Raw genomic sequence first — 11,023 nt, 5'->3', positions numbered from 1 at the left:
ACACAGTCACATAGAATAAGCATTTTGGAGGGTTGGGGGTTGGGGAGGGAATCAAACCTGACTTGGCTGTGTTACGATGAAAGGTGGAGGTCATTCTCAAGGCCATGGTAATAGTACTGCCAAGACTCACATTTCTTGGCTCTGAAGAGGGAGAGTGAAGACAAACCTAGCCAATGGGTAAGCTTATACTTCCTCTCTTTTTGAGAAGTGTCATCTCCTCCTGGCAGTGTTGCAGAGAGAACTTTAAAGTATAATGAAAATAAAACAATAATTGGTTTGTTTGTTTAAAAAAATATGGCACAGAAACATAGAATCATAGAATTGCCAATTTGGAAATGACCCCAAGGTTCATCTAGTCCATCGCTCTGCAATGCAGATAAAGAAGCTATGACACATGGCTATCAAACCTCTGCTTTAAAAACCTCAAATGAAGGAGTGCCCACAACTTTCCAAAGGAGGCCGTTCCAGTGTTCTTCCTAATGTTTGATCAGAAGCTGCTTTCTTGCAGTTTTGTGGAATCAGTGATCATCTTGTCCAACCCCCTGAAAATGCAGGAATCTTTTGCCCCACGTAGGGCTCAAATCCAAGATCCTGGGATTAGAAGTCTCATGCTCTACCAAACAAGCTATCCATTGTCCTACCCTCTGGAGCAGCAGCAGAAAACAAGCTTGCTCCATCTTCCATGCGGCAGCCCTCCAGGTATTTCAAGATGCCTCTCATTTCCCTCTCTCAGTCTTCTCTTCTCCAGGCTAAACATACCCAACTTCCTCAACCCTTCTTTGTAAGGCTTGGTTTTCAGGCCTTTGATAATCTTGGTCACCCTTTTCTGCACACGTTCCAAATTGTCGATATTGTGCCCAATATTCAATGGTTGTGCCCAGAAGTGGACACAGTACTCCAGGTGGCGTCTAACCAAGGCAAATCAGGTGGACCCTAACTTCCCTTGATCCCTTGATACTGAAGCCATGGAGAAACTTGCCTATAAAATGAGATCTATACATAAAACCACAGAAACTTTTGCTACTTGTCACTCTTTTGCACCATGTGCAAATACATCGGTATGTGCTGTAACTCAGTTAGGGTCAATTTTAGAAGGATGAAATTTGGAATCTTCCAGTAAAAATATGCAGAATGGGAATTTTTCAAACTGATCTCATCTTACGCTTTTTTAATCTTTAATCCTTTTGTCATTGCCATTATACACTTAATGTTATTGTGTTTATAAACTGCATAATAAAGAATAATTAAAAATAAATGATCCTCATAACAAACACACCAGGTTTGTTTGGGATATTTTTGCCATCTCTGCACTCAGCGCTACGAAATTGAGACATAGAGGCAATTAGCTTCTTTTCCAATTTGAATGAAATTTATTTAGAATAAATTGAATTAAATGGAAGTTCTTCTCAGTTTACTCAGCTCGAACTGAACAGACCTCCAGCACAAATCAATTCTCCCAACACCCCCTTCTCGGGAGCTGTGAATGCAAGCCTTATGCAGACAAATAGTGAGGTGCTACCCCTTGATTTGTTGCAATAATTAAAAAGCTGTTTCTATTGCGGTAGACTCTGCAGTTCTGCATTAAAAGGAACAAAACCCAGACTGTCCCCACAAACGAAAACACCCCCAAAACAAGTCCACTGGACTTTTCCTTCTTCTGGCGGGTTGGATAAATTAATTAAAGTGCTGTCAGAAATATTTTTTGCATTGGGAGAAAAAATTCTTGCAAATAAATAATAAAAAAACCCAACCCAAAGCTGTAAAATGTTTGTAGTATTATTTGTGAGCAGAGCTTTTTGCTTGCCAAAGGATTCTGTGGCTGAAATATGAGACAGACATCATTCAGAAGGCTGGCCCAGGTAGGATTTGTCAGCGGTGAAATGTTTGCTTTGCTGACCTTGGAGATTTGCTGAGTAGCAAAACAACAATTTCTCAATGTTCACTGGGTGCACAATGCTTTCAGCACAGTGGTGAGCCCGCCTCTTCTCTGCTTCCCCATTTGTGATGGGGGCAATTGTCAGCTGTGTTGCAATTTGGAGCATGAAACAGAATTGAAAAAGGATTCAGAGTAGTCTTTCCCAACATGGTGCCCTCCAGTTGAAATCCTGGAGAGTCCAAATGCCTGTGTGGTGTAGTGGTTAAGAGCGGTAGACTTGTAATCTGTGGAATCGGGTTCGCATCTCCACTCCACCACATGCAGCTGTTGGGTGACTTTGAAGTCTCTCAGCCCCACTCACCTCACAGAGTGTTTGTTGTGGGGGAGCAAGGGAAAGGAGAATGTTAGCCACTTTTAGACTCCTTTGGGTAGTACCTTGGGTTACATACGCTTCAGGTTACAGACGCTTCAGGTTACAGACTCCGCTAACCCAGAAATAGTACCTCGGGTTAAGAACTTTGCTTCAGGATGAGAACAGAAATCATGCTCCAGCGGCGTGGCAGCAGCAGGAGGCCCCATTAGCTAAAGTGGTGCTTCAGGTAAAGAACAGTTTCAGGTTAAGAACGGACCTCCAGAACGAATTAAGTACTTAACCTGAGGTACTACTGTAGTGGTTAAGAGTGGTGGACTCGTAATCTGGTGAACCGGGTTCGCATCTCCGCTCCTCCACATGCAGCTGCTGGGTGACTTTGGGCCAGTCACACTTCTCTGAAGTCTCTCAGCCCCACTCACACCACAGAGTGTTTGTTGTGGGGGAGGAAGGGAAAGGAGAATGTTAGCCACTTTGAGACTCCTTCGGGTAGTGATAAAGCAGGATATAGAATCCAAACAACTCCTCCTCCTCCTCCTCCTTCTTCTGTTGGTGTAGACAGTATAGAGCTAGGTGGACCAATAGTCTAGCTCAGGATAAGGCAAACTTCCTTTAACACTTCTCCAGCCAGGGGAGGGAAAAAACAAATGTCCCATGGAGAGGCATTTCCATAACAACAGCAGCGGCGCTTGACCATGCTGCCATTTTTTATGTTTTGGAAAAATTGTGCAACAATTTCTTTTTAATGTATTGTTGACACTGACTGGCTGTGGCTCTCCAAGACTACAGATGCCGGACATTCCCAGTCCTACCTGAAAATGCAAGAGACTGAAGCTCTGAACTTGTACCTGCAAAACAGGTGCTAAACTATACTGAGCTGTGGTCCTTTTCAGACCAGATCCTTCCTCTTTCTCCAGTTTGAGAAATCCTGTCACTGAAATGCCGGACCTAGAGGTTCAGAAGATGCTGGCTAAATCCCTTCAGCGACAGAATCTGTTATTTGCACAATAAGAGGTGGGTTTTTTATGTCTACCATTTCCCCATCTTTTTGCATGGGGGTGTCTCACTCCTTCAGTGTTTGGTTGATGGGAGTCCATCCTCTGTTCTGTAAAAGGTTCTTACGCAAATATCTGCAAGAAAAGGAAGGAAAGAAGGAAGGAAGGAAGGAAGGAAGGAAGGCACTGCCCTCCCCTGTCTGTCAGATTTCTATGGATGATGTTTTTTCTGCACAGCAGTTAGTGTTTGTGAACATTCCATGACATCACAGATATGCAACAAATATCAATGAGTGGGGTCAAAGCTTAGGCAATATGGGGGCCATTTTATTTTTTTAAAAAAGCTAGCAGTCCATATATTTAAATTATGAGCCAGAGCTGAAAATTCTTTTCCCAACAGGAGATTTCTTTAATGTCATTCATTCCAGGGTTGAACTTATTTCCTTCCTTTGCTTTTCTTTTTTAAACAGTTTTTTTTATTTACTTATTTATTTGGCCTTTCATTTACAGCCTTCATTTTTCCTGTGTTTAATATTAATATTTAATATTAGGATAGCTTCAAGCTAAGAAGTATTGAGTTTATGCTTTTTCAATAATGCATTGCTTTATTACCAAATCTCTATTTTTTCTAACAGACCACAAATATGATTTTATAATGATTGCATTGTACACCACTATGATATTTACCATTATAAATACATTTTTTCAAAAAAAACCCACCACACAGTCTGGCCATCAATCACATCCTTAGGAACAGAACTGGCTGATTATACACACCTGGCCAGACAAACTCTGTTTTGCAAGCATTCTGTGCCAAGGAGCTTTGTCAGTTGAGATGGAAGGATCTGCCATTATCGTTTCTCTGATTTTTCATTCTTCCAGTCTTACAATTTAGTTTTCCACATTTTGCGGCTTCTCTTCTTCTTCTTTTTGCTTCATGCTCATGAAAATTCACCAGCTTTTTAGGGCAAATTTCTCCCAATCAAAGCATTTTATGTGGATTTTTGACAAACACACATTTTTGCAAGTAATTTCCATTGACACTTCATTTTTTGTATGCATTTTCACTACTATCTTCATTTTTGTGAACACTTTCCCTTAATATATGCATTTTTGGAAACATTGGTTAGAGAACCGTATCGCAAAATTTTGGATAAATGTGAATTTTGAAAGATGACTGTAATTATTTCTACTTTGAGTAGAATTTAGCTGGCAACAACCCCAAAAGACCATTACTTTTCTGAAGTTGATTTGCTGTATGAGGGCAACACAGCCCTTTAACTTTATTTGTGCAAAGCTACATTGATAATATCTGCTTGAATTCCACCCCCCACCCACCTAAAGAAATGCTTTGTGATATGGCCAGTTCCCCATAACTGTCAGAAGTTACAGAAAGCAGCTTTTCCCACTTTCTACATGAGATGAGATCAAATAGGTTAACAAATATTTCATTACTTTGTGTTTATGTCTTTTAAATTTGCAAGTGTTTTGCTAATTTGGAGCTCTATTCAGAACTGCCAAACTGCTTCCCTTGAATCTGAGTCAAGGCAGTGGGGAACCTTGGAGTCTCAAATGTCAGTGGCACCTTGTGGGGTGCCAAAATTCGGCACCCCTTTGCATCTTGCGCTCCATTCTAAACAATAATCGCAGCATCTCCTACGAAGCCCCTGAGGCTCCTTGCCCAGTGTGACCGAACCGGTCATCATCCCCTAAATCTGCCTCTGGTCCAGGGGATTGGCAGATGCTAGCTAGCAGCCGTCCCTGCTCCCCAAGCAATCATCCCTAGCAAGCAAAATGCTACAGAATCCTTGAGAGAGAACATCATTTTGCAGAGCCAAAACGTCTTCTTGCCTTTGAAAAGACCCAGGGCAGAGTTGAGAATCTTATCGCTTAATAATTAAACATCACTTAGCAGTCAGGTCGCTTTGCTAACAGCAGTGCTGTGAAAGGGTGCGCAGTTTTCCCCATGAACTTTAGAAGGTTTTATTGCCTCTGGAACTCCCCTGGGGCCAATTCTGATTTTCTTCCATCACACTTTTGAGAGCATTGATTCCCTCCCCAACACCCCCTTTTTGTAATCCAGCCGCAGAGGAGAATACTCGGTTTTTCGGGTAGGCAGCAATGTATGTGATACTCAGCACTTGTTTTCTTGCCTCTCGAGAGGGTTACACACTCCCTCCCCGGTACAATTAAAAGAAGCTGCTTGCAATCAAAGGAATAAAAACAAAAAAGCAATTGATTTTAATTCAGTGAACTGACATGTTTTGTTCTACGCCTCAGCTCCTTTTGTTTCCGGGTCCAGCGGTTTTCAAAGTTGATTTTGAAGAAGTGCAATGAGCTCATCCAATATTTGTAGAGAGAGACATGTATGAATGGTCTTTTGTTTTCTTTCCAGCAGAATTATATTGAACAACTGCTTCTGGAGTGGTGGAGGATAGTTTGATACACCCATACATTACTTGTTTTCTTTTCCCTGTTTTGTTTAGTTTTTAAATAATCATGGTTCCCTACCAAGGAAGGATATATTTGTTTTGGTTCTGCCAGTTTCTTATTTTTCCAATCTTGAATTGGCCAGCATTTTTGCACAAATTGCCCTTGTTATAAGAATTTTAAGGTCTCAAATATAGAATAAATATTCATAAGTGCACACATACCTAAATATATGACCCATGTGTCTGAAATAGTATGGGAGAGCAATGCTGAAGCCATTTTGACTCTCCCAATGACCTCAAATATTCCTTTGCAGTAAGGGAGGCAAATGGGGAAAGGCTTCCCATTGTCTTTTTGCTTGCAAATCCTGTCTTAAAGGCATATTTGTGTATGAATAAGGTGAGCCTGTGACCTGGACTCAGGAACTAAAGTATTAACCATCACAAAAGAATGGCCAGGCTGCCCAGGTAATGCAATCAGTGACCATTATCAGGTATCCTGGCAGGCAAGATTTCTGCTGTAGACCGCCTCCTTCTGTGTATGTATGTATGTATGATGTTTTAGGGGGGTGTTCTTGGGCTACAGGGTGGGCAGTTTCAAAAGTCTATATAAGGGCTTGCACACCATTGTACAGGGCTCTCCTTCCTCCTGCATGTGGTGAGTGGGGACCCTGTTGCAACAATTTATTTCCTTTAATAAAGTTGAGACTTACTAGTCGCTTTGCTTCTCAATGTACTCTGGTTGGCTTCTGTTACTTTTCTCCTACTGATAGGGAATCCATTTAAGGACTCTATCCTGGCTCAAGGATACGCCATAAGAGAAAGGGAGCAGTTTTTCTTATAACACCCCTAATAAACACATTTTTTTGTATGCAGCTCTGACTAACGTACACATTTTTGCAAGTAGTTAGGAGACCCCTGCAATTCCCAGAGGTCCCTGGGAAGAGGGACTGCATGTCAACCACTCTGGGAATTGCAAAGTGAACAGGGGTCTCCTATCAATTCTCAGCACCCTTAACAAACTACAGTACCCAGGATTCTTTGCAGAGGAAGCCACGACTGTTTTAAGTGGTATGGTGCTACTTTAAATGTATGCTGTTGAGGTGGCCTTAGATCTTAGCCAGTGAACAACTTCAGTTTTGGACGCTCCATTTCCACATGGTGTCTTAAATCTTGGATCAATGCCTGAACTCCCAGCCCGAGTTGGCCATTGGTTTTGAAGGTACCCATGTTTGGATTTGACCTGGGTGCATAGAGTTTGGTACTGAAAGGCAAGAAGCAAAGTGTCTGAATGCCAACTGTGTTGTTCATGTATAGTTCCTACTTTCATTTTCTACCCCTGTTTCTCATGTTTTCGAAATAGACAATGCCTGACTCTTGAGAAGGTTAGGGTATAATGACCTCTCACTGTGGGCTGCCATTCTCCTTTTAGATAAATCTCTTTGTCTGCTGAATTGAACATCAAGGATGAACTAGACCTCTCCAAGTGGTACACAGGCTTCAGCAAATGGTTTCTTTTTGTTTCCTCTTGGCTCTGTGATTAGACGAACAATCAACAAGAAGCTCAGAGCATCCCAGTGGCTCAACTACTGACACAATCTTGCATTAAATTTTGGGCTATCCACTGATTGTTTTGAGTATTTATCTGAGAAGCACTGATCTCCTTGGAGTCAATATCTGAGAGGCAGCAGGAGCTGCTGGGCTTGTCCTTTCAGTTAAACAGCGAGAGATTTCAAAATGTGTGTTAGTGTTGGGTGTTAGTGTGAAAACCCCAGCATTTCCAGCTATCAACTGCATATTACAGATGTAGGTTGTGTCATGGAAGTGCAAATCATTCGCAAGACATTATCTCATCCAGTTATCCTTTCTGTTGATATGGATGTCTCTAAATCCAAGTTATGTGGGGAAACAGAGAGCAAGGAAAAATGAGTGTGTGCATCAAAGCTCAGTATTGGCCTACATATGCCTGTTGTCTTTGTCCATGGAATTTTCTTGGCAGGGATACTGGAGTGGCTTGCCAGTTCCTCCTCCAGGTAGTGATGTATGGAAGTGAGAGCTGGACCATAAAGAAGGCTGTTCGCCAAAGAATTGATGCTTTTGAATTATGGTGCTGGAGAAGACTCTTGAGAGTCCCATGGACTGCAAGAAGATCAAACCTATCCATTCTTAAGGAAATCAGCCCTGAGTGCTCATTGGAAGGACAGATCCTGAAGCTGAGACTCCAATATTTTGGCCACCTCATGAGAAGAGAAGATTCCCTGGAAAAGACCCTGATGTTGGGAAAGATGGAGGGCACAAGGAGAAGGGGATGACAGAGGATGAGATGGTTGGACAGTGTTCTTGAAGCTACCAGCATCAGTTTGACCAAACTGCGGGAGGCAGTGGAAGACAGGAGTGCCTGGCATGCTCTGGTCCATGGTGTCACAAAGTCGGACACGACTAAACAACTAAACAACAATTGGCCTACATATATATGCACATACATGCTTGATTCATTCAAGGTCAGGAACCCCTTTCAGTCCAAGTACCATGTTCGCTTCTGAGAGAAAAGTGAGTGAAACAATGAATGGGAATTTTACCTCTGAACAGTAGGATGTGAAGTAAGGCTGTGTGTGTGTGTGTGTGTGTGTGTGCATATGAGAAGCCTGGAGTACTGTGTTTGACTCCCAGGTCTGAGGTGAAGCAGATGAAGCCACAGACCCTCCAAGTGTCACTATTTTCCAGGGACATCCCTGATTTAGAGAAAGTGTCCTGGTTTCTGATTTGAACCCGGAATGTCCCACTTTTCCTTAGGATGTCCCTGTTTTCATTGGAGAAATGTTGGAGGGTATGGAGCTATCTGAACCTTGTGCCATTGCAACAGAATCCTGTATAGGGAAGGAGTTTTTTTTTTTAAAAAAAAACATGTTTAATGTTTTCTTATGTTTTTATATGTTGGAACCTGCTCAGAGTGCTGGGGCAACCCAGCAAGATGTTTATTTATACCCCAAATAGTAAAAATATCATTATGGAATGGGACGTCCCCATTTTCATCAGATAAATATTGGAGGGTATGAGTCATACAAAAGGCGAGCAAAAACATTCCTATTGGTGATGGTCAAGCCTGTGCCCCATTTCCCCCCTGGAATGACACATTTGATGGAAGTCCAACATTTGATGAGCAGTTTATTATAATGCAAAATGCTATTGCACGGGATTGTGTTGATGCCGGTTGCAGTTTGGACTTAGTGTTGCTGTTTTTATAATGGCTGTTTTGTTTTATTCTGCTTTGTTTTATCTTTTGTACTGCTGCCTATACTGTATGCCTGTGTTGTTAGCCACCCTGTGCTCTGATCTGGAGGCAACTGATAAAACGTGTGAACCAATTTAAAAAGGTGCAACCATACAAATATATTCATCATTTAGGCTGTAATTCTAACACATAGGATTTACTTCTAAGTAGGCATGGTTAGGATTTGACTGTTGCTCACTGCCCTCTGTGACTTTTGCAAGCTTCCATGTGAATGTAACTTACACCTTCAATGAGCATCATTTTGCATCTTAAGTGTGTTTAGACCATGGGTAGGCATACTAAAAAAGGGACGCAGGTGGCGCTGTGGGTTAAAGCCTCAGCGCCTAGGACTTGCCGATCGAAAGGTCGGCGGTTCGAATCCCTGTGGCGGGGTGCGCTCCCGTTGCTCGGTCCCAGCGCCTGCCAACCTAGCAGTTCGAAAGCACCTCCGGGTGCAAGTAGATAAATAGGGACCGCTTTCTAGCGGGAAGGTAAACGGCGTTTCCGTGTGCAGCTCTGGCTCGCCAGAGCAGCGATGTCACGCTGGCCACGTGACCCGGAAGTGTCTCCGGACAGCGCTGGCCCCTGGCCTCTTGAGTGAGATGGGCGCACAACCCCAGAGTCTGTCAAGACTGGCCCGTACGGGCAGGGGTACCTTTACCTTTACCTTTAGGCATACTAAGGCCTGGGGGCTGGATCTGGCTCAACTGCCTTCTGAATATGGCCCACGGATGGGCCAGGAATCAGTCTGTTTTTACATGAGCAGAATGTGTCCTTTTATTTAAAATGCATCTCTGGGTTATTTGTGGGGCCTGCCTGGTATTTTTTACATGAGTAGAATGTGTGCTTCTATTTAAAATGCATCTCTGGGTTATTTGTGGGGCATAGGAATTCTTAAATTATTTCCCCCCAAAATATAGTCCGGCCCCCCACAAGGTCAGAGGGACAGTGGACCGGCCCCCTGCTGAAAAAGTTTGCTGATCCCTGGTTTAGACACTACACGGCATCACTTTAATTCCTGGATTAATGTTGAATGTTGCAAGGGCTGATCTACAACATTTTTTGCACAGAATCCAAATGGGGAGCCCAGGATTTCTTGTGACATTCTGTCAGAGAAATTTACACTTTAAAATGGTCACAATCAATATAAAAGATTGCGGCCATTTTAAGCTCTAAATATCTGGTCTAAAACAGGCTCCATCTTTTACACTGATAGTTTTGCCGTAGAATTAAGGGATTATTATTTTTTATATTTTAAAAAACAACCCTGGGTAAGAAGTGAGTGTGGCAGGAGGGAAATTTGATAGTCTTTTGTATCTTCTGCTGCTTTGAGTCAAGTAGCTTCGGCTAAGAACTGATGAAGGCTCAGTAGCACACCCACGAATTTAGATCCCCCATTCTGTGAAGGAGGAAAATTCAAGCTGTCAGGGCACTCTGACACTGGAGACAATTTGCATGTTAAACATACTGTATTTTTAGCAGCAGCTAGATTTCTCAGAATTTAACAAACCTGAAGACTTAATTATGGACTTTGGGCTTCTCAGGGCATCTGAAGTGTAGTTCTCGCATTGTTGCAACTCATTCTTCTGCCTACATTTTGCTCACTTTATTTAAACAGCACTCTGGAGCTGGCAAGACGATTGTTTTGTTCACTGCAGAACAACACAGAAAGCACAAAGACCTTGACTTGTAGCTGCAGAACTTGTGTTTTAGTATATGAGACTGGCTTTATCCTGCATTTTTCAACTCTATGCTGTTCTGCTCACGCAAGGAAAGTGTAAGCCTTGTATTGCCGCACCTCTGTAAGGGTATTGTAGAGGTGGAAAAGGGCAACCAAAACCAAAATGATCTAGAGCTGCAGCCCAAGATAGGAAAAGAGGTAGTAAGGGAACACCTAAGGTAAAGGTAAAGGTAAAGGGACCCCTGACTGTTAGGTCCAGTCATGACCGACTCTGGGGTTGCGGTGCTCATCTCGCTTTATTGGCGTACAGCTTCTGAGTCATGTGGCCAGCATGACTAAGCCACTTCTGGCGAACCAGAGCAGCACACAGAAAAGCTGTTTACCTTCCTGCCGGAGTGGTA

Source organism: Podarcis melisellensis (genome assembly GCF_964234715.1).
Source record: "Podarcis melisellensis genome assembly, chromosome: 15".
NCBI lineage: Eukaryota > Metazoa > Chordata > Lepidosauria > Squamata > Lacertidae > Podarcis > Podarcis melisellensis.
The sequence above is the reverse complement of the archived record's forward strand: the minus strand, read 5'-3'. Positions refer to the sequence as shown.